This window comes from Notamacropus eugenii, chromosome 1, assembly GCF_028372415.1.
Source record: "Notamacropus eugenii isolate mMacEug1 chromosome 1, mMacEug1.pri_v2, whole genome shotgun sequence".
Lineage (NCBI taxonomy): Eukaryota > Metazoa > Chordata > Mammalia > Diprotodontia > Macropodidae > Notamacropus > Notamacropus eugenii.
This window is the reverse complement of record NC_092872.1, coordinates 315,579,671-315,601,295: the sequence shown is the minus strand read 5'-3', so window position 1 is coordinate 315,601,295 and position 21,625 is coordinate 315,579,671. Positions and strand designations below refer to the sequence as shown.

Genomic DNA, 21,625 nt, shown 5'->3' with positions numbered 1-21,625 from the left:
TAGGTACTGTTATCCCCATTTTACAGTAGTAATTTGAGACTGGGTTGATTCGTATCTTCTTGATTCTGTGCTTAGTTCTTGGTCTACTGCAGCACAGTGGTAGGTGGCAACCATTTTCTGACTTTTGACTACTTCATGCCTGATTGTCTGGTAAACACTATTGTTTCTGAGGGTCCTTGAAGTATCTTTAATCCACAATCATCATGAATTGCCAATGTGGCCATGGAGTTCTCAAGAAATCATGTCAGTGTCTTCCAATTTCTTTGGAGCTGGCTTCCTGTTTGTCCTGCCTGCACCTCTGCTGTGTTTGGTGTAAAGTCTTTGTTTTAGGTGTCATGGTATTTCAGGATATTCCATGACTATGCAAATGACCTATGCAAAGTTACATAGGTGGGAAATTATGTACAAGAAACAGCAGGAAGGCCAGTTTGGTTAGTCTCAGAATGTACAAAGGGGAGTAATTAGTCTAGAATGGCAGGTTAGAACCAGATTTGGAAAGGCTTTAAATACCAAACAGAAGTTTGTAGTTTATCCTAGAGGAAATAGGCTGCCACTGGAACTTTTGGAGCACAGTGATGTGCTTAGAGCTGTTCTTTCAGGATTATCAGTTTGGCAGCTGTGTGGAGGATGGATTGGAGGGAGGAGAGACTTGAAGCAGGAACCAGTTAGGAAGGTAGTGTAATTTGTTTAGCCATCCTTAATCAAGGGGCATGTATTTCCCCTCAGCTTTTTGCTGTTATTAATAGTGATGCTATGAATATTTTTGTGCATATGAATTCTTTTCTGTTACTATTAGCCTCCCCATAGTTATAAACCAAGTAATGTGATCACTGCTTCATAGGATATGGACAATTTAGTAACTTTTCATGCAAAGTTAAAAATTGTTTTTGTGAAAAATGTTGCCTGTAAGCACCTCCAACATTAATTTTTTCTTTTACTATTTTTAACAGTGTGGTGATTGTGAAATGTTTTTATATATATATATGTGTGTGTGTGTATGTGTGTGTATATATACATATATGTATATATATGAAATTCTATTTCCCCTCCAATTGCATGCTGTTTTAACTTTTTTTTTTAAAGTTTAGAGTTCCAAATTTTATCTTCCCCTCCCTGAGACTGTAGTAATCTGATATAGGTTACACATGTACAATCATGTAAAACATTTCCATATTATTCTTTTTGTATAAGAAGACTTTTGAATCCAAGAGAAAAAGAGCAAGTGAAAAAACAGTATACTTCAGTCTATATTCAAAGAACATTATTTCTTTTCTTTAGAAGTGGATAGTATGTTTCATCATGAATCCTTTGGGATCATTGTGAAGTCATCTTAATTGTTTTAATTTACATTTTTCTGTTGATAACTTGAATTTCTTTTGCAAGCTTTTTGTTTATATTCATTTACTGTTTATCAGTTAAAAAATAGTGCTTAAGCATATAGATTTTTGTCAGTCCTCTTTGGGTTTTGGATCAGACATTAGTAGATGAAAGATTTTCTTCCAATCTATATCTCCTCATAGTACTTTGTCTTATTTCTGGTTTATGTGGGGCTGGTCAAGGATTTCTTTTCTGTTCATGACAGTGAAAACCTTCAGTTCTTTTCTTTTTTTTTTTTATTTGGTGGTATGACTTTTTGTAATTGGTTTCTTGTTTAAGATTTTGTTTAGTCTCATTTATTTGTCCGTTAAACTGCTATATGGTTTTCCCCATAGTTTTTTGTTGAATAAAAGATTCTTTCCCCTGTAATTTGTTTTCTTGGTTTTATTGAATACTTGACTGCTATAGGTGTTTGATTCTAAATGTTGCTTATGTATTCCATCGATCTGCTTTTCTATTTTTTATTCGTTTCTCAAAAGTTTTGATAATTATTGCTTTAGAATATAACTTAGGATCTGGCAGTTAACTTTGTCTGGTTATTTCCCACATATATCCAGCCCCAGTCTCTTATCTCTTGAATTCTACTTTTGTGTCATCATCTGCCTGTTGGATGTTCTACCTCTTAAAGTCCGTGTGTCCAGAACAGAACTTCTTATCTCTTCTCCTCTCCAAAAACTCCATAATTTTATCAAAATGGCTCATGTTCTCAAATTTTCATTAAGGTCCTCATCTTATACCTAACTCCATGTAACTCAAATGAATATATATTTTCATTACAGACTATACTCTTTCCTACTTCTCTTTCTTCTAGTCAACAAGGTTTGTAACTTTGGAGGTATCTGTTGACTTTTTTTCTTTCCATCTCCCACATCCAGTTGTATTGCCAAGTCTTGTTGATTCTACTTTCACAATATCTTACATCTGGCCCCTACCTATACCCACATAGCTACCATCCTAATTTGGGCCCTCATTACTTCTCATCTGAACTATTTCAGTAGCTTCCTAATTGGTTTCCCTGCTTTAGATGTCTCCAATGTATTCTTCACATAGGTGTCAGATTTATAGTTTTCAAGTGTAAGACTGACCACATTACTTTCTGACCAAGAAATTCCAGTGGTTCTCCATTGCCTTTAGTATAAAATATAGTCCTTCACAATCTGGCCCCAACCTACCTTTTCAGGCTCACTGCATATTACTGTCTGTTACACGCACTACTTTCCACCTAAACTCATGTGCTTGCTATTAATTGGACATGAGATTCATCTTTTGCCTCCATGTGTTTGTACCAGTTGTTTGCTGTGCCTGGAATGTACTTGGCTTCTTCACTTCATTGCTTCCTTCAAAGCTAAGTTTTAAGTGACCCTTCTTATAGGAACCCCTTGCTGTTTTGCTGTTGTTCTTTTGTTCAGTTGTTTTTAGTAATGCATTCGTTGCTCTGTTATTACTCTGTGACCCCATTTAGTGTTTTCCTGAAAGAGATACTGGAATGGTTTGCTGTTTCCTTCTCTAGCTCATTTTATAGATGAGGAACTGAGGCCAGGGTTAAATTACTTTCCTAGGGCCACACAGCTAGTAAGTGTTTGAGGTAAGATTTAAACTCAGGAAGATGAGTCTTCCTAACATTGTAATACTGGCACTCTATCTACTGTTATCACCTAGCTGCCCCGCCCCCCATCTTGCTATTTGTTCCCAAATTTTTGTATGTATTTTGCATTTGAAATTTTATGTATATGTTTTTTCCCTCAATAGGAGGTGAGCTCCTTAAAGGTAGGGATGTGCGTGTGTGCCTGTGTGTGTGTGAGAGAGAGAGAGAGAGAGAGTGAGTGTCAGAGATCCCTGTACCCAGCATGATATGTTGCACATAGTAGGCATTTGATAATAAATGTCTGCAGAATGAATTTAATGATTGAATAAGTGATTAGGAATAGCTGTGTGTACCCCTCTGATCCCTTGTATATTTTTAGAAAACTAAATGTTTTTAAAAGCATTTTTATGATCCCCTGAGATGAAATCCATTAAGAAGGCTAAGGTAGTTATTTTTTATTGATGTGATATTAGCTGATTTCTCATTTATGAATCAAATAGATGCTCCCATTACCTTGAATGAGGTGTGCAGTTCTAAGTAAACAAGTGCAGGTAGCTGTAAATACTATATTAAAAATCTTTCAAACTTGGTTTTGGGATTCTTTTTTTGGTAGTAAGGGTTTGAGCACTTTGCAAGTTACAGTGAAGCAGTTTTGTGTTTTTCATTATTTAAAAATAAAAATATGATGTGCTAATGTGAGTGGATTTGTTCCAATTTATAAAAATGCCCAGTCTGTCATTATGCTATAATAATGGCTGGAGAGCTGCAGAAATGATAACTTCAGATATTAATGTTAAGAAGTGGACAGTCTACGTAGGATCATGATTTTGTTGAAGAGACATTGGTAGACTGTAGAGGAGATTATTATATGTTTGTATGTTGAGGTGAATGAGGACCATGGCTACTTGGGTACTGGAGACCTGGTGCTCAGCTGTAAGATTAGACCTTTATCAAGGAGTGGGAAATAAATATTGTGGGTACTAACCCCCTGATGGCAAAGATATTGAAGGGCTTTGATAACATGTTGTGGAGAGTCTAAAACATGTAAGAAAGAAGATAGTCTAATTGCTGTAGTTTGTGAGTTTCACCAGAGTATTCTCACATCCCCCAAAAGATAACTTACAGGGAGCAACCTGGGCATCAATTACTACATGCATTCCTCTCACCATCCTTAGTGAGTGTCAGGAAGGGTGAGGTAGAGGCAGGGAGGGTAGGAAGAGGGTGTAGTCTAGGGATGAGGAAACTGTAACCTTGAGGCCCCATATGGCCCTCTAGGTTCTCAAGTGTGGCCCTTTGACTGAATCTAAACTTCACGGACACATCACCTTAATAAAAGGATTTGTTCTATAAAACTTGGACTCAGTCAAAAAGCTGCATCCAAGGACCTAGAAGGCCACATGTGACCAGATACAGAGTTGGAAGGTCTGGTTTGAATCTTGGCTGTGCTTCCTCTAGGCCCTGGTACAAGTCATGCAACTTCTCTGGTTCTCATCTGTAAAATGAGGATTGTTGGACCAGATTACTTCTAAAGTTCCTAAAGACATGGTCCTATGAGTTTAAAACTCTGGTGGTATGAAGTCATGATGAAGTTTTTTTAAAAAAGAAACCTTCCAAAGGGTATGCTACTTTTCCTAGCACCTGAGCAGCTAGGTTGCATTCAGTGGATGAGAGTGCTGGTCCTGGAGTCAGGAAGACCTGTAAATTTGGCTTCAGACACTTACTTGCTGTATTTTCTGTTTGCCAGTTTCCTTGTCTTTAAAATGGAGTTAATAACAGTACCTACCTTCCAGGGTTGTGAGGCTCAAATGAGGTAATATTTATAAAAACACTTAGTACAGTTCCTGGTATATAGTAGATGTTTAATAAATGCCCCTCTTTTTTAAGCTTTCATGATATCATTGACCCTTTTCAGTAGTAATCTGCTGGCAATCCGCACAGATATTGCCTGAGACTGGGTCAGACATCATTCAAACAGTATAGTGTTGGACAATTAAAGCTATTGAGAAGGAAGTCTTGACCCATTGTTAACACCTAAGTTACCCCAGATTGCATTCTCAGTTTGCATTCACTCCAAACAAGCTTCCACTGATGTATTAAGACCATGCAAGGAAGGACACATGGACAGAACATGTGCCTGCTCTGCCTTGAGTAGGCATCTCGTTATTTTGTATTTGTTCTTAATAGTGAGGGAAAAATAATTTTCACTCTCCAATAATTTTCACTCTAACTTCTTAGACCCTTTAGGCACTTTGAAGGTAAACTTATTTCTGAGGAAACTCCTTAGTAGGCTGGAAAGCCCAGGGACCATACTGCTTTTGGCCCTAAAAGAGGGTTTACAGTAATTATCTTCAAGGTACAGTTCTTAAGGACATGTGCTATACTCAGATTGGACTCTACTTGCTGAATGGCCATAAGAAGTTTACTCTCTAATCTCTGAATAAGCAACCACTGTTCCTAGGGGCATCACCAAAAGCACAAAGGTCAGCCTGGGCTTATCCTCCTCTGAACTTCCCATGCATTCCCACTTCAGACAGCTGTTTATGTTCCAATCCTTCAATACTATGCTAGTTGTTCTGGGCTAGGCCACAGACAGGCCAGTCCCTTGGCAGTTTATGTTTGATACTGGAACAAAATGAGAGACACTCAGGTCATTCAAGTTAAAAAAAAGATTTATTTAGGTATAACAGAAGGATATTTATCAGTGATGTGTATTAAAGAGATGAGTTGATTCAGCTGAGCAAAGTTCCCTTGTTTGGGTTGCCCATTGTTTTTTTCCACCAGCTAAGCATGAAAAGAGAGCATGACTGATTTATATTTAGGTGATCAAGAAAATGATCTCAACAGAGTGAGACTAGTGCCCTTCGGCAACCAAGTTGGGTTTTGTACCTTTTATGGAAAAACTAGCCTAACTTGCATGGAGGGAAGGAGTTAAGATTTTATTTCCTAGTACTCACCTAAACATGTCAGGGTAATAAAAGATACTAATGCTAGGAAGTGATTACTAGAGAACTTCAGGGGGATGGACTTCCTCTTGACATTGTCTAGGTATTAGCGTGTTTGGATGCTGTGCAGTTAATATGATGGTCCTCAGAGCATGAGCATACTTTTTTCAACACTTCTGTCAGGTTCCTATCTATTCCTCTTAGGAAGGAGTGCAGTCCTCTTCACTGTTAGGTAGGAGAAGCTGCTGCTGAAGATCATGATGAGAGGGGTGCTATACTCTTAGAATCCATGGATTACATTGACTCAGGCACTGAGTAGGTATGGTCTGAGTGCACATGAAAAGTAGGAATAACCTCCCTCAGAATATAGATTGTCAGGATAGAGCAGAGAATATATGTATATAGAGAATATACCAAGGCAACAGAATGTGGCTTTATAATGCTTCAGGTGATCCTGAAGTAAAATTACCTTAGAGACACAATCTAAGGCAGGCCTCCTGTTTGCTGGACCACTGTTCTCATTCCTTCCAAAGGGACAAGGAGTCTCAAGAACAACAAAGTTGCCAGAGAAGCTAAATTGTATTTTATTCCAACTTTGAGAAAGAAAGACATGGGCAGGGTGAGAGCACTCATGGGGATAATTCAGCAGTGGTTTTTCAGAAGCTAAAAGCTTTCAAATGGGTTGTCCAGAGCAGCCTTTGGGGAAATAAGGTTGGGGAAGTCTACAGCAGTGGTTGCCAGAGCAATTATTTCTTCTGAGAGCTACCTCCATTGTGAAGGCAGTGCTTTCCCTAGCCTTTGGTTCTATTGAACAATAATTTATTAAGTGCCACCTGTGTATCAAGCATTGGGAGAGATGATGAATTAAAAAAAGACAAATGAAATAGTTGGGACCAGTTGGTCCAGGTTGGAAGTGGAGCAGGTCAAAGCTTATGAGTTGATCTGTGGTGGAATGGGGCCTGTGGATTGCAACCCTTGTACTTTACTCATGGTTGAGATGGAGAGACCCAGGCTAGAAATAAAGTATGAAAAAAAGAATAGAGAAAGAGGAAAAAAATATTGGGGGTGGGCACTGTCAGTTTGGGAATCAGGATAGACTTTCTGTAGGAGATAACACTTGAACTGACCCTCAGAAGAAATTTCTGTGAATCAGGGGTGAGTGGTTTATCATGAGTGGGGACAGCCTTTGTAAAGTCTCGGAGGCAGGAGATAAGAGTGTCTTTTCTGGAGAACAGCAAGCACACTATTTAGCCTGGACGATAGAGTGCTCTGAGGAGAGTAATATGCAATAATGCTAGGAAAGTTGACTGGAGTCAGATGGGGAAGAGAACTTTGTATCTTCACTTTTATCCTGTCTTATCCTGGCATTCTTCTGAAGACTTGATCCCTTCTCATCATAATATTTTTTATTTTTATTCACTCATTTTTCCTTTTACTATTTTTTAAAAATAGTATTTTATTTTTTCCAAATATATGTAAGGACAATTTTGAACATGCATTTTTAATAAGATTTTGAGTTCCAGATTTTTTTTCCTCCTTCCTCTCTGTTCTTCCCAAGATGACAAGTAATCTGATATAGGTTATACATATGTAGTCATGTAAAACATAGTACCATATTGCTGTTACTGTGTACAGTGTTCTCCTGGTTCTATTCACTCAGGATCAGTATGCATATTTTTAAATGCATAAAATGAAATACATAGGATTACAAAGGCAATCAATTATATTAAAATACAGTTATCAAAATAATTTTTAAAAAAGTTTACAGACCCCGTGTTGAGTCCTTGAGTCTAATAGACAATAGAGAGCCACTGGAAATTTTTGAGCAGGGTAAATATGTAATTAGACTTTGTGTTTTAAGAATATCAATTTGTGCCCAGCCCCAGCCCCAGCCCCGCCGGGCCTCGGTGCAGCAGTCGGCCATGGCAGCACCCGCCGCGCAGCGCCCCCACCCCGAACAGCCGGCCCCGGGCGACGGGGACGCGGAGCCCGAGGCTGAGGCAGCCTCGGCCCCAGACGGCCAGCGCCCGCCCCAAGGCCGGCGACGACGACGAGCCGGGAGATGAGGGGGAGAGTGAGAAGACGAAACCCAGAGGTTCCGATGGAGAGCGTCGTGGGGTCAAAAGACAGCGAGATGAGAAGGAAGAACACAGCAGGGCTTACTACGAGTTTCGAGAGGCTTATTACAGTTGCTCAAAGTCTCCACCACCCCCTGAAGAAGAGGCCAGAGATGAGGAAGAGGATCCAACCCTGGTGAACCTAGACACATATACCTCGGATCTCCATTTTCAAGTAAGCAAGGACCGTCATGGGGGCCAGCCACTGTTCTCTGAGAAATTTCCCACCCTTTGGTCTGGAGCAAGGAGCACATATGGAGTGACGAAGGAAAAGTCTGTTTTGAGGCCAAGGTCACCCAGAATCTGCTGCTGAAAGAAGGCTGCACTGAGGCTTCCCTTCTCCGCGTTGGATGGTCTGTTGACTTCTCCTGTCCACAACTTGGTGAAGATGAATTTTCTTAGGGCTTCGATGGCCGGGGGCTAAAGGCAGAAAGTGGGCAGTTTGAGGAATATGGCCAGGCCTTTGGGGAAAATGATGTCATTGGCTGCTTTGCTAATTTCAAAAGTGAGGAAATGGAACTCTCTTTCTCTAAAAATGGAGATGATTTGGGTGTAGCTTTCCACGTCAGCAAGGAGTCCTTGAACGAGCGGGCCCTCCTGCCCCATGTCCTCTGCAAAAATTGTGTGGTGGAACTCAACTTTGGTCAGAAGGAGGAGCCCTTCTTTCCCCCTGCTGAAGAGTTTGTGTTCATCCATGCTGTGCCTGTGGAGGATCGGGTTCGAACCACGCTGCCACCTAAGACTACGGAGGAATGTGAGGTATTACTGATGGTGGGACTACCTGGGTCTGGAAAGACCCAGTGGGCATTGAAATATGCGCAAGAAAATCCTGAGAAAAGATTCAGTGTCCTGGGAGCTGAGACCGCTCAATCAGATGAGGATGAAGGGGCCTGAGGAGCCGGAGCTGGACCCCAAGAGCCAGGACCTTCTAGTGCAGCAAGTCTCCCAGTGCCTTAGCAAGCTGGTCCAGGTGGCTTCAAGGACAAAAAGAAACATCATCCTGGACCAGTGTAACGTCTACAACTCAGGCCAGCAGTGGAAGCTGCTTCCCTTTAAGACCTTCTCTCGAAAAGTGGTGGTGATTGTCCCCAGTGAAGAAGACTGGCAGAAAAGGCTGGAGCTGCGGAAGGAGGTGGAGGGAGAGGACGTGCCACAGACTATCATGCTGGGGATGAAAGCCGATTTCTCTCTGCCTGAAAAATGTGACTGTATGGAGGAGGTGAATTTTGGAGAACTGGAGAAGGAGGAGGCCCAGCCTCTGGTCACCAAATACAAAGAAGAAGTAAGGAAGCTGCTGCCCCCTTCTGAGAAGCGGACAAACCGACAGAACAACCGGAACAAGCGCAACCGGCAAAGTCGAAGTCGAGGTCAAGGATACGCCAGCGGGCGCCGGGCTACGACAGCCGTGCCTATGGGCCGCAGTACTGGGGGCAGTCTGGAAGCAAGGGGTTACCGTAACTTCTGTGATCGATACCGAGGAGACTGACCGATTCTATGGCCAGGACTACGGTTACAACCGATACAGAGATTACTACCAGGACCGAGAACGATACTACAGAAGCTACTACGGCTACCGAGGGTATTGATGAAGGGCGGGGTCAAGGCCAGGCCAGTGGGACCTGCTGGCCTCGAGGAGCAAAGCCTGGGCCCAGAGGCAGAACCAATGAGAAACAGGCTGGGGGGGGAGGAAGGGGGACAAGGCAAACCAAGAACTGTACATTTTTTAAAAAAAAGTTTGTTGAACAGAATATTGTCTTACTCTATAAAACATTTCAAACCTAAAAAAAAAAGAATATCAATTTGTTATCTGTATAGAAGACAGGTTTGAGAGAAGAAATTAGACACTTTACTGTCAATATCACTATTACTACTGACATTTGTATAGGATTTTTGTTTTTGATAAGTCATTGGTTTAAAGATAGAAATGACCATAGAGGTGATTTTACAACTACGGAAACGGAAGCTTAGAGAAGTCCGGTGATTGTCAAAGATCATGCAGGTAGCAAGTGGCAGTGCTGGGTTTTGATTCCTTGTCCTCCCATGAGTATCTGATTGGGGAAGTATAGTTGTGATTGCCTCATAAACTGATTTTTGCCTACAGCCATAGAGGAAAACTGATTGATTATATGATTCATGTAAAACTTACTTAACCATTCCCCATTCATTATATACATCTGATTTTTTAACTTCAATTTTATTTTAATTTCTAAATTCTCTTTTTTTCCCAAGAAGAATAAAACCCATTGCAAATATGTATAGTCGTACAAAACAAATTCTCATATATGAGCATGTCCAAAACAAAAAGGAGAAGTTATGCTGCATTCTGTACTCTGAATCCATCAGCTGTCTATATGAAGGTAGATATTTTTTTGTTTTGAGTCCTTTGGAATTGTGGTTGGTTGCTGTGTTGATCAGAATTCCTAAGTCTTCCAAAGCTGATTTATCTTTACAATATTGTTATTATTGTATAAATTGTTCTGTTTTTGTTTTGTTTACTTTGCACCAGTTCATATAAGTATTCCCAGAGTTTCCAAAATTAACTTCTCCTTCAATACAATACAATACAATACAATAGAATACAATACAATAGTACTCCATCATCTTTGTATACCATAACTTGGTCAGCCAAATTGATGAGCTTCTCCTCAGATTCCAGTATTTTTTTGTCACTACAAAAAGAGCTGCTATAAATATTTTTGTACTATGGGTTCTTTTCTTTTCTTTGATCTCTTTGGGATATAGACCTAGTAGCAGTATTGCTGGGTCAAAGTGTTTATATTCATGGTTTAATATTTTTTTTTTTTAGCTTAGTTCCAGATTACTTTCCAGAATGGCTGGACTAGTTTGCCACTCCATCAGCAGTGTATTAAAGTATCTGCTTTCCCATAGCACCTCTAGTATTTTGTCATTTTCCATTTTTGTCAACTTAGTCAATCTAATGGGTATGAAATGGTACCTTAAAGTTATTGTAATTTGCATTTAATTATTAGTGATTTGGAATTTTTTTTCACATGGCTATTAATAGCTTGGATTTCTTTCCCAGAAAACTGCCTGTTCATATCCTTTGACCATTTATCACTTATATAAGTGATATAAGGTGATATCACTTATCACCTAAGGAAATATAGGTCTGCCTTAAAAAAAAAAATTTTAGTTTTCAACATTCTCTTCCGTAACATTTTGAGTTTCACATTTTCCCCCCATCTGTCCCCTCCCCTAACCCCAAGATGGCATGTAATTTGATATAGGCTGTACATATACATTCAAATGGAACCTATTTTCACATTAGTCATTTTGTAAAGAAGAATTAGAACCAATGGAGAAACAAGGAAGAAAGAAACCAAAAAAAGAAAAAAAAGAGAGCAAAGAGTATGCTTCAATCTTCATTCAGACTCCATAATGCTTTTTCTGGGTATGGACAGCATTTTCCATCATGAGTCCTTTGGAGTTGTCTTGGATTCTTGCATTGCTAAGAAGAGATAAGTCTATCAGAGTTAGTCATTGAATGTTGTGGCTGTTACTGTGTATAATGTACTCCTGCTTCTGCTCACTTTACTCAGCATCAGTTTATGTAAGTCTTTCCAGGTTTTTCTGAAGTCCCCCTGTTTATCATTTCTTTTTTTTTCTTTTATTTTAAAAATATTTTGTTTCCAGTTTTCTACAATCGCTTCCATATATCTTAGATTTTTTTCCCCTTCTCTCCCCACTCCTTCTCTAAGATGGCAAGTTCTATCCACGCATACATTATTATTAAATGCATTTTCACCTTAGTCATCTTGCATAGAAGAATTAAAATGAATGGGAGAAACCATAAAACATAACAAAACACAAGAGAAAATGGTCTGTCTTCCTCGTTCTGGAAACCAGTTCCATAGTTCATTCTCTGGATGTGGAAGGTTTTTTGACTCAAGAGTCCGTTGGGAATTTTTTAGGTCCTTGCATTGCTGTGAAGGACTAAGTCTACCAGAAAAATTCCTCTCACACTGTGATTGTTGCTGTGTACAGAGTTCTCCAGGTTCTGCTCCTTTCACTCAGCATCAGTTCATATAAGTCCTTCCAGGCCTCTCTGAAGTCTTTCTGTTCATCGTTTCTTATAGTACAATAGTATTCCATTACATTCATATACCACAACTTGTCCAGCCATTCCCCAATTGATGGACATCCCCATAATTTCCAATTTTTGCCACCACAAAAAGAGCTGTTATAAATATTTTTGTACATGTGAGTGCTTTTCCCATTTGTATGATTTCTTTGGGATACAGCCCTAGAAGTGGTATTTCTGGGGCAAAGGATATGCACATTTTTACACCCCTTTGGGCATAGTTCCAAATTGCTCTCCAGAATGTTTGGATCAATTTACAACCCTGCCAACAAGGAGTTAGTGTTCCAATTTTCCCACATCTTCTCCAGCATTTATAATATTCCTGTTTTGTCATGTTAGCCAATCTGGTAGGTGTGATGTGGTACCTAAGAGTTGTTTTGAAGTGCATTTCTCTAAATCAGTAGTGATTTGGAACATTTTTTTCATGACTAAAGATACCTTTAATTTCTTCCTCTGGAAACTGCTTGTTCATTATCCTTTGACCATTTCTCAATTGGGAAATGACTTGTATTCTTATTAATTGGACTCAGTTCTCTATATATTTTAGAAATGAGACCTTTATCGAAGACACTGGTTGTAAAAATTGTTTCCCAACTTTCTGCTTCCCTCTTAATCTTGGTTGCATTGGTTTTGTTTGTGCAGAAACTTTTCAGTTTAATGTATTCAGAATTATGCATTTTGCATTTCATAATGTTATTATTGTCCTTGTATTGCCAGAAATCTTTCATTAAGGAGGAAGTTCACCCAAGATGTTAGGGGGCCTTCCTTTTAATCTTTTAAAATTGCATAGAATTGAAATGGAAAAGAGAATCCATGTAGACTATGAGATCCTCATTTTTGAGGAGTTTATTGTCAAACTCGGTAGCATTGCAAAACTTCCTAAATGAGATCCAGAATCGCTCAGAAGTTCCACCCAACTATCTACATAGGAAAAACAAGATGAATAGTGAATGCCTTTTGTCTATGCATGCAGTTTGATTTTTCAGCCTATTGAATTTGTTCATCAGTTTTAGGACAGATGTTGAATGTAGACCATGGACAGCGATGAGAATTGAATAGGAGGATGGAGATTGCATTTGGGAAACTATACAGTAATTTTCATGATTCCAGACTTTCCCTTACAGTAAAGGCTCATCTTCTTAACACCAGTATTTTGGGGATGCTATATGGCTTTAAAGCATAGAATACCACAATATCTGGAGCATTAAAGTTGCAGGTCTTTCAAGGCTAGTGGAGAAATGCAATATAGGAGTAAGTGGTTGCATTAAGAATTGCATAGGACAAGCGGCCAAAAAGATACTGTCAAAATTCTTTAATACAAAACTTCTTTTATGTTCACTTACTATAGTAAAGTAAAAGTAAAAAAAAGTAAAAGGAAAATTGTCATGATTTATTGTTTTGAAAGTGATGTTAATGTTAAATTAGAATTTGTTTTATTAATTAAATTAAAATGGACATTTACAAATTTAGGATAAAAAGGTCCTTCCATAATTTTAAACTTCATGGATAAGTCACCAGCCTCAATTTCTCCTCCAGAGCCTTCTGGATAGTCCAGGATGCAATGGGAGATCATGGCCCTTTTAGGCTAAGGCCTTTTCAGGTACTCACTTTAGCGTGAGGTAATAGCCATTCAGTGAATAGGCCTCTTTAAGAAGTAGTCAAGGGATGGCACTTTTAATTAGGAAAAAAGGAAAAAAAAATTCAGGTGGGAGGGTAAGGCCCCTCAGGGTTACTGTTCTGAAGAGAAATAGTTACCATTGAGATTCATTCTAAGCCAGGAGGGTCCAAAAAAACAGCCATTAAGTGGAGCTTGGGCAGGGACCTATTACGGTCCAATCTATGAGCTTCAGAGTGAACTGGATTTAAGGTTTTAGGAAAGAAAGCAAGGAAGGAAGGAAGGAAATCTAGCCAGTAAACCTCAAGTTAACTAGGCAGCTTCTGGCCACCAAAATTTACCTTCCTTTGGAGAGGAGAAGGAAAGGGAGAGGGAGAGGACAAGCTGAGTTACCCAGCTAACTGGGTCCCCATTCAAGCAGCTGGGACTACTCACAGGTTGCACACATATGTGTGTGTGTGTGTGTGTGTGTGTGTGTGTATATGTTTTGTGTATGTGTATATATATGTAAAATATATATTATATATTTTAAAGCAAGCATGGCTGTACATGCCCTGAAGGAGCTGACATTCTTATGAGGGGAAAATAGTATATAAAGAGGAGTGGTGACAACTTGATAAGGAGATCATGGAGAAGTTTTGAGGAGGCCTGGGTCTAGGTAAGAAAAGTTGAAAGATCACCCATCAGAGCTGGATGACCTAGGGTCAGAGTCTAAGGGGAACCAACAGGTCCTGTTTTTATAGGGCTCAAGGCTATTGGCTGGTTTAACACATTTACATATACAAAGTAATCCTAAATGAATGAGGAGAGGCTGTAGAGTCATTTTTGACAGTTGCTGCTATTTAACCTTCATTCTTGAAGAGGACCATGACATCAGGAAGGGGATGCCAGGATATGCACGTAAATTGGATTTAAATAAGGAATGGCTGTGCAAAGTCACCAAAGACCCAGTTAATGAGAGCAGGAGTGATTTGGAGAGTGATTTTGGAGTGATTTGGGGTTAAGGCTGTTCTTTAAGAGAAAAGGAAAAAAAAAGTTACAGAGATTAAAAATTTTATTCTTTTGAGTACCCACAGGTTAAGGGTGTGACAACCCTGTGTGCACAGAGTGAAAGAAACAAAGAAAGAGAAAGCCATATTACCCAACTGGCCAATTCCATTTTGGTCCCCAGTGGGCACCTCCTTTTCTACTCACAGAAGTTGCTGTTTGTCCTTCCTCCTGGAAGGTTTAATCTTTGAGACTCTCAAACCTTTCTCCCGCCCCCACACCCCCCCCAACACCAGTCTTAATCCCAAATCCCTCTTACTTATGATTGAGCAATAACAGGTCCCAGACCAATCCCTACTTTGTCATTATTTGGCCTCCCCCCCATTGACTCAAGATGAATGTGAATAGCAATCGTTTCTGTTTTGGCCCAAAACCCTGAGGGTCTTCCCCTCCCAGATCTTTTTTTTTTTTTTAACCTTGGCCATTCTTTGCCTCATTTCTTATTAAGCCTAGTCAGTGAATAGGCTTCGTCTCAATCAAACTGAAACCTGTTAAAGACTTTAGCTTGAGAAGGCCATGTATTCTGGGCCATCTCCAGTTGTCTTGACTTATTTCTGGCCACTGGACCCAGATGGCTCTGGAGGTGAAAGGGAGGCTGGTGACTTTGCAAGGCTCTCCTTCACTTAAATCCAATTCACTTGCATGTCATGGCATCACTTGCAAAGAGAGAAAGAAAGAAGGAACCAGGGAAAACTTCCTAGAGGCTCCTAGAACTTCAGTTCTTTGGAAAATTCACTCATGGAAAAGAAGAGACCTCTTCCTGTTTGCAAATAAGATGAAAATAGTTGCTTCTGAGCACTGTGTAAATTCTTTTGCCTTCTGCTTTTGGATGTGGTTAAGTAGAAACGGTTACTTACTCTTTCTCTCTGGACTGCAGCTTCCTTATTTCTAAAAGGAGGAAGTTAGGCTAGATGATTGTTAAGTTTCCCTTCAATCCTAACCCAGTTTTTATGAGTAAGCAACATAATAGCAGCTAGATTTGGAGTCAAGAAGAACTGAGTTCAATCCAACTTCAGGTATTTACAAGCTGTGTGACTCTGGGCAAATCCCTTAGCCTCTGTTTGCCCCAATTTCCTTAAGTTGTAAAATGAGGGAGTTGAATTCAACCTTTAAGCTCTTTTTTATTTCTGAATCTATTATCTTACAAACCTTAGAATAAAAAGGAAGTTGAATAGGGCCTGTGAAGCACCATCAGAGCTTATAAGTGGTCTGCTTTAGGATTGGAGAAGAACTCAGGTTTATTGAGAGTCATTTTGCAATTGTTGGTGGAGAGCCACCTTGCAACCAGAAAGACCTGGGTTCATATGTGACCTATATTGGCTCTGTGACCCTGGATAAGTTACTTAACCTCTTAGTGCTATAGCTAAAAGTTGCAAAGAAGGTATTGAACTCTATTTTCACATAATGATTTTGCTTTACTAGTCCCCATCCCTTCAAGCTCTGCATATGCATATACATCTACTAAGACTTCATACTTATTTTTCCTTTCTGATGTTGGGGTTGGGGGAGGGAGAATTCTCAAACCCTGCAATAAATTATTGAGGTCATGCTGATTGAAGGTAACATATCTAGACATAAATGCCATCGGCTGCACAGGGTTTCTAGCACTGTATGCTGCATTTGGAGTTTCAGTCCTACCTTTTAAATTTATCTGTGGACAAAGCACATGATCTCTTTGGGCCTCAGTCTCCTCATCTATGAATGAAGAAGTTGGACTGGATGATTTTAAAGGTCTCAGCTCTAAATCTGTGATCCTCTGTGCCATGTATAAGTCAGTAAAAATGATGAATAAATGTAATTGACATAACAAAAATAAGTGGAAGAAAGAAACATTATTAGCTCTTGGTTGATTTTTTTTTTTTTTTGGTATCTTTTTGGTACAACAAAAGAAAAGAAATATCTTTGGATTAGGGACAGATAACAAGATATTTTTGGAGAAAAGACCAGAGACCATGCTTCACTTCCCACCAGCTTCTAGATGAGATATGTTGTCACGTTTCCAACTGTGGCTGTACTTCTCTCCCCCTGGTACTGAACTTTTGGGAGTGGACCTCCAGAAATTATTCCTTCCTCTGTTGCCCCTCAAGCTTTGGAACACATGCTTCACATTCCAGCTAGACATCTGCAAAGCCCCTGCAGTAGTGTTTTCTTATGAATCAGCTCGCCATCCCTGTGAGTCCCTAAATCAATACTGACTTATTGGCTATACTTCCCCTATATGTGTAGTTTCCTTCTCTTAGAAGGTAAACTCTTTGAGGGCAGAGAGTCTCACTTTTGTATTTGTATTCCCAAGCACTGAGTCCAGTGAATGACATAAAGTAAGTTTAATAATAAACATTTTAATAAATCTTTTTTCTTTCATGTATTCATTTATTGAAGAGACCTTTACTACATTTATTATTTTTTAGTTCTATATTCTTTTCTTTTAGAGGTAGCTGGGTGGCACAGTGGACAAGGGTGCTGGATCTGTAGTCAAGAAGACCTGTGTTCAAATCTGGCCTCAGATATTTATTAGCTGTGTGACACTGGGCAGGTCACTTAACCCCTGATAGCCTTGGTTTCCTCAGTTATAAAATGGGAATAATAATGGTGCCTTCCTCCCAAGATTGTTATGAGGATTAAATGAGATAATAATTGTAAAGCACTTACACACATAATATATATATATATTTTTTCCCTTCCCTTCTTCCTACCTTCTTTGTTATCATCCTGAAATCGCATTTTAATGGCTGTCTTCTTAAACTATACAGTTAACCTGTTTAATTTACATTTGTACTTTTATATAGTGAGCATTTTATGTTTACTTTTACATATTTCTGTGGCTACAAGAACAGTATATGTGAAAATACAATTTATGTAATTAGTACAGAAGAATATGACCCATACTGTGGTTTGTGATGGAGTCATATAGCTTGTCATGAAAAGGAACTTAACACTATGAACTGTCCAGGAGTGGAATGTGCTTCCTTGTAAGGTTATGAATTCCTGTCATTTGAATCAGATGCAGGATGGGCTAGTTGGGGATTTTGTAGAGGGGCTTATACTTTGGGTAGGAATTGAACTGGTTGATCTCTCAGATTCGTTTTTGATACGCAGATTATATGAAACCTATGTAAATTGTTAAAAAAAAAAAGAATATACTGAAAATCAAGATTATTTTGTAGAAGTCTCAATGAACTTCAAAAACTAGCTATTTCCTTAAGTTTCCTCTTACTTTGTACATATAAAGAGTTATAGAAACCTTCAATTTAGTAGAAAGTCAGATTTATTCAAGTATATTCTGTGCCAACTAAATTTAAATCATCCTTGAATTTTTCATTAGTTTGTGAAACTAATTTAGAATCTGAAGTGCAGGAGCTGTTTTTGAAAAGGCATCAGGCTAGCCATTTTATTCCATTAATTGGCTAAATGACTAATAGCTTATACTAGTACGAACAAATGAAATCCTCCTGTCTTAATATTAAATGTAATATTGACTAGTGAAAAATAAAAAATAAGTGCCCACCCTATTTCTTCCTATTTAGAACTTTTAATACCGTTTAAAAAAAATGTAATGATCCTTTTACCTTTGATATTTGCATGAAAAATGAATCATCATACACAAAATGTCCTTTCTTTAGAAACAGGATGCCTGATATAGTGGACATAGCACTGGATTTGGAATCTCACAGATTAGTCTACATTTCCATGTTGACCATTCCCTCCTTTGATTTTTCTCCCTTAGTGTAAATTCTGTGACACTCTTCTATGTCTCCAGTCTCCTCTCTGAGCATTCCTTTCTTTTTCTGTCCATTAAATGCAGACATTTCCGAGGGTACAGATCAGTGAGATCATCAATGAGAGATCAGTTATCTCTCTCATTAATTAATCATTTCTTCCTTGGAGATCTTATCTCTTCCCTTGATTTCAACTGTCTTTATGTGCAGTTAATTTCAAATATGTAGGCTTTGACCTCTGTCTTACCTCTAGGTCCAATTTTCTAACAGTGTATGCAGATATTTCCACTTGGATATTCAGGTGGCATCTCAGACTCAACTTGCAAAAACCTTCATTGTTACCTTCCTCCAAAACCTACTGACATATCAGTATCTTTTAATGGCACTATCCTCATGTCTCCTAAGATAGTAGCTTTTGCCTTTGACTCTTTCTCCTTTGTCCCTCTTATTAGTTATCTAGTCCTTTTCTAACGGTCCAACTCTTGTGATTGTTTCCTTTCTCTTCCCACCATCACCACTCTAGTTTAGGACCTTATTAATTCCGACGTGGGCTATTGCTGGTCTCTCTGCCTCTAGTCTATCCCCATTCTAATCTGTTACATATACTGCTGTCAGATTAGTTTTGGAGTCATAGTATTCACATCTGGAATGGATTTTTAAAAAATAACTCATAACCACTCCCCCTCCATTGAAGTTAGGCTAGTTTTTCCTTAATGTTGGTTGGTTGCTGTCCTTGTCCTTCCTTCTTGAAGAGGACCAAAATGACATCACTATGTTGGAGTCAAGATACAGTTTGTCTGACCATGGCTGATCAGACCAACATGAGTTCAGAAAACTCTGCCACAGGTTGGGCACAATTAGTTTATTTGAACATTTGGAGTAGAGATATTTCTAAATTTGTCCTTTTCTGCAGGCTTTCTGAGAGCATAATATTCTATCACAATCATATACCACAACTTGTTCAGCCATTCCCCAGTTGATGAATATTCCTTCAATTTCTAATTCTTACAAAAAATTGCTATAAATATTTTTGTGCCTATAGGTTCTTTTCCTTTTTTTTTTTAATCTCTTTGGGATACAGACCTAATAGTGTTGTTGTGGGTCAAAGAGTTGGCTGGTTTTAATTGTTTTCCATAATGGTTGAATCAGTTCACAGCCTCATGGACAGTGCATATTAGTGTCTCAAATTTCCCACATCTCCTCCAACATTTGTCATTTTTTTTCTGTCATATTAGTCAATCTGATAGATGTGAAGTGATACCTCAGAACTGTTTTAGTTTGCATTTCTCTAATCAATAGTGATTTAGGGCATTTTTTCATATGACTATAGATAGCTTTGATTACTTTGAAAACTGCCTGTTTTCATATAATTTGATCATGTGTCAGTTGGGGAATGGCTCTTATTTTTATAAATTTGACTCACTATATATTTCAGAAATGAGGCCTTAACAGTGAGAAAATTTCTATAATTTTTTTCACAGTTATGATGACTAACATTCATTACTCCATCCTACTTTCCCCGTTTATTACTCTATTTCCTTTTACCCTGTCCATCCTCAAAGGTATTTTGCTTTTGACTCTCACCTCCCCCATTCTGCTCTGTCTTCTCTCCCCCTTCCCCACTTCTCTTATCTCCTTTCCCTGTTCTCCTGTAAGGTAGGATAAAGTTCTATACTCAACTGAGTATGTATATTATTCCTTCTTTGAGCCAGTTCTGATCAGAGTAAAGTTCTGGGTGCCCCCCTCCACCATCTTCCCTTCAACAATAAAAGCTCTTTTGTACCTCTTTTATGTGAGATAATTTACCCCATCCTACCTGTCCCTTTCCCGTTTTCCCAGTGCATTCCTCTTTTTTTTTTTTTTTTACAATATCGTCCTATCAGTTCAACTCATCAGTGCCCTCTCTCTCTCTCTCTCTCTCTCTCTCTCTCTCTCTCTCTCTCTCTCTCTCTCTCTCTCTCTCTCTCTCTATATATATATATATATATATATATATACATATATATATATGCTCCTTCTATATATACTCCTTCTAACTGATGTACAAATGAGAAAATTCTTAGGAATTACAAGTATAAACTTTGCATGTAAGAATGTAAGCAGTTTAGCCTTATTGAATACCTTATGATTTCTCTTTCCTATTTGCCTTTTTATTTTTGTCTTTAGTCTTGTATTTGAAAGTCAGATTCTCTATTCATCTCTGATCTTTTCAACAGGAATATATAAAGGTTCCTTATTTCATTGATGTCCTTTTTTCCCCCTGAAGGATTATAGTCAGTTTTGCTGGATAGGGGATTCTTGGTTTTAATCCTAGCTCCTTTGAATTCTGGAATATTATATTCCAAGTTCTCTGATTCTTTGCTGTAGAAACTGCTAAGTCTCGTGTTATTCTGGCTGTGGTTCCATGATATTTGATTTGTTTTTTTCAGACTATTCTCAATATTTTCTTGTTGACCTGGGAGCTTTGGGATTTGGCTATAATATTTCTGAGAGTTTGCATTTGGGGATCTCTTTTCAGGAGGTAATAAGTGGATTCTTTCAGTTTCTGTTTTTACTCACTGGTTCTAGAGTATCAGGGCAGTTTTCCTTGAAAATTTCCTGCAAGATGATGTCTAGGCTCTTTTTTTGATCATGGTGTTCATGTAGTCCAGTAATTCTTAAGTTCTCTCTCCTGAATCTATTTTCCAGGCGAGTTGTTTTTCTAATGGGATATTTCACATATTTTTTTTTTCTAGTTTTCTCATTCTCTTGATTTCCTTTCATTATTTTTTGAGTCTCATGGAGTCTTTAATGTCTAGTTGCCCAATTCTGATTTTTAATTCAATATTTTCTTCGCTGAACTTTTGTACCTCCTTTTCAGTTGGCTAATTCTACTTTTTAAGGAGTTCTTTTCTTCAGTGAATTTTTGTACATATTTTTCCATGTGGTCAGTTCTGCTTTTTAAGGAGTTCTTTTTATTATATTTCAAGGTCTTTCCAAGGTAGTCTAAAAGAGAATGAAAGATTCTCACATACACCAAAATATTCATAGCAATGCTTTTCACAGTAGCAAAGAATTGCAAATAAAATAGGTATCTACCAACTTGAAATATGCTAAACTAATGATAGTATATAAATATAATGGA

At 38.5% G+C, this 21,625-nt stretch overlaps 1 protein-coding gene and 1 pseudogene across 10 annotated transcripts in view; both read left to right on the top strand.

Moving 5' to 3' along the window:
• FUT8 (fucosyltransferase 8) overlaps positions 1-21,625 on the top strand; it is a 446,072-nt gene that overhangs the window by 14,945 nt on the left and 409,502 nt on the right. The window lies entirely within an intron of this gene.
• Positions 6-20,430, top strand: LOC140517918 (heterogeneous nuclear ribonucleoprotein U-like protein 2; annotated as a pseudogene).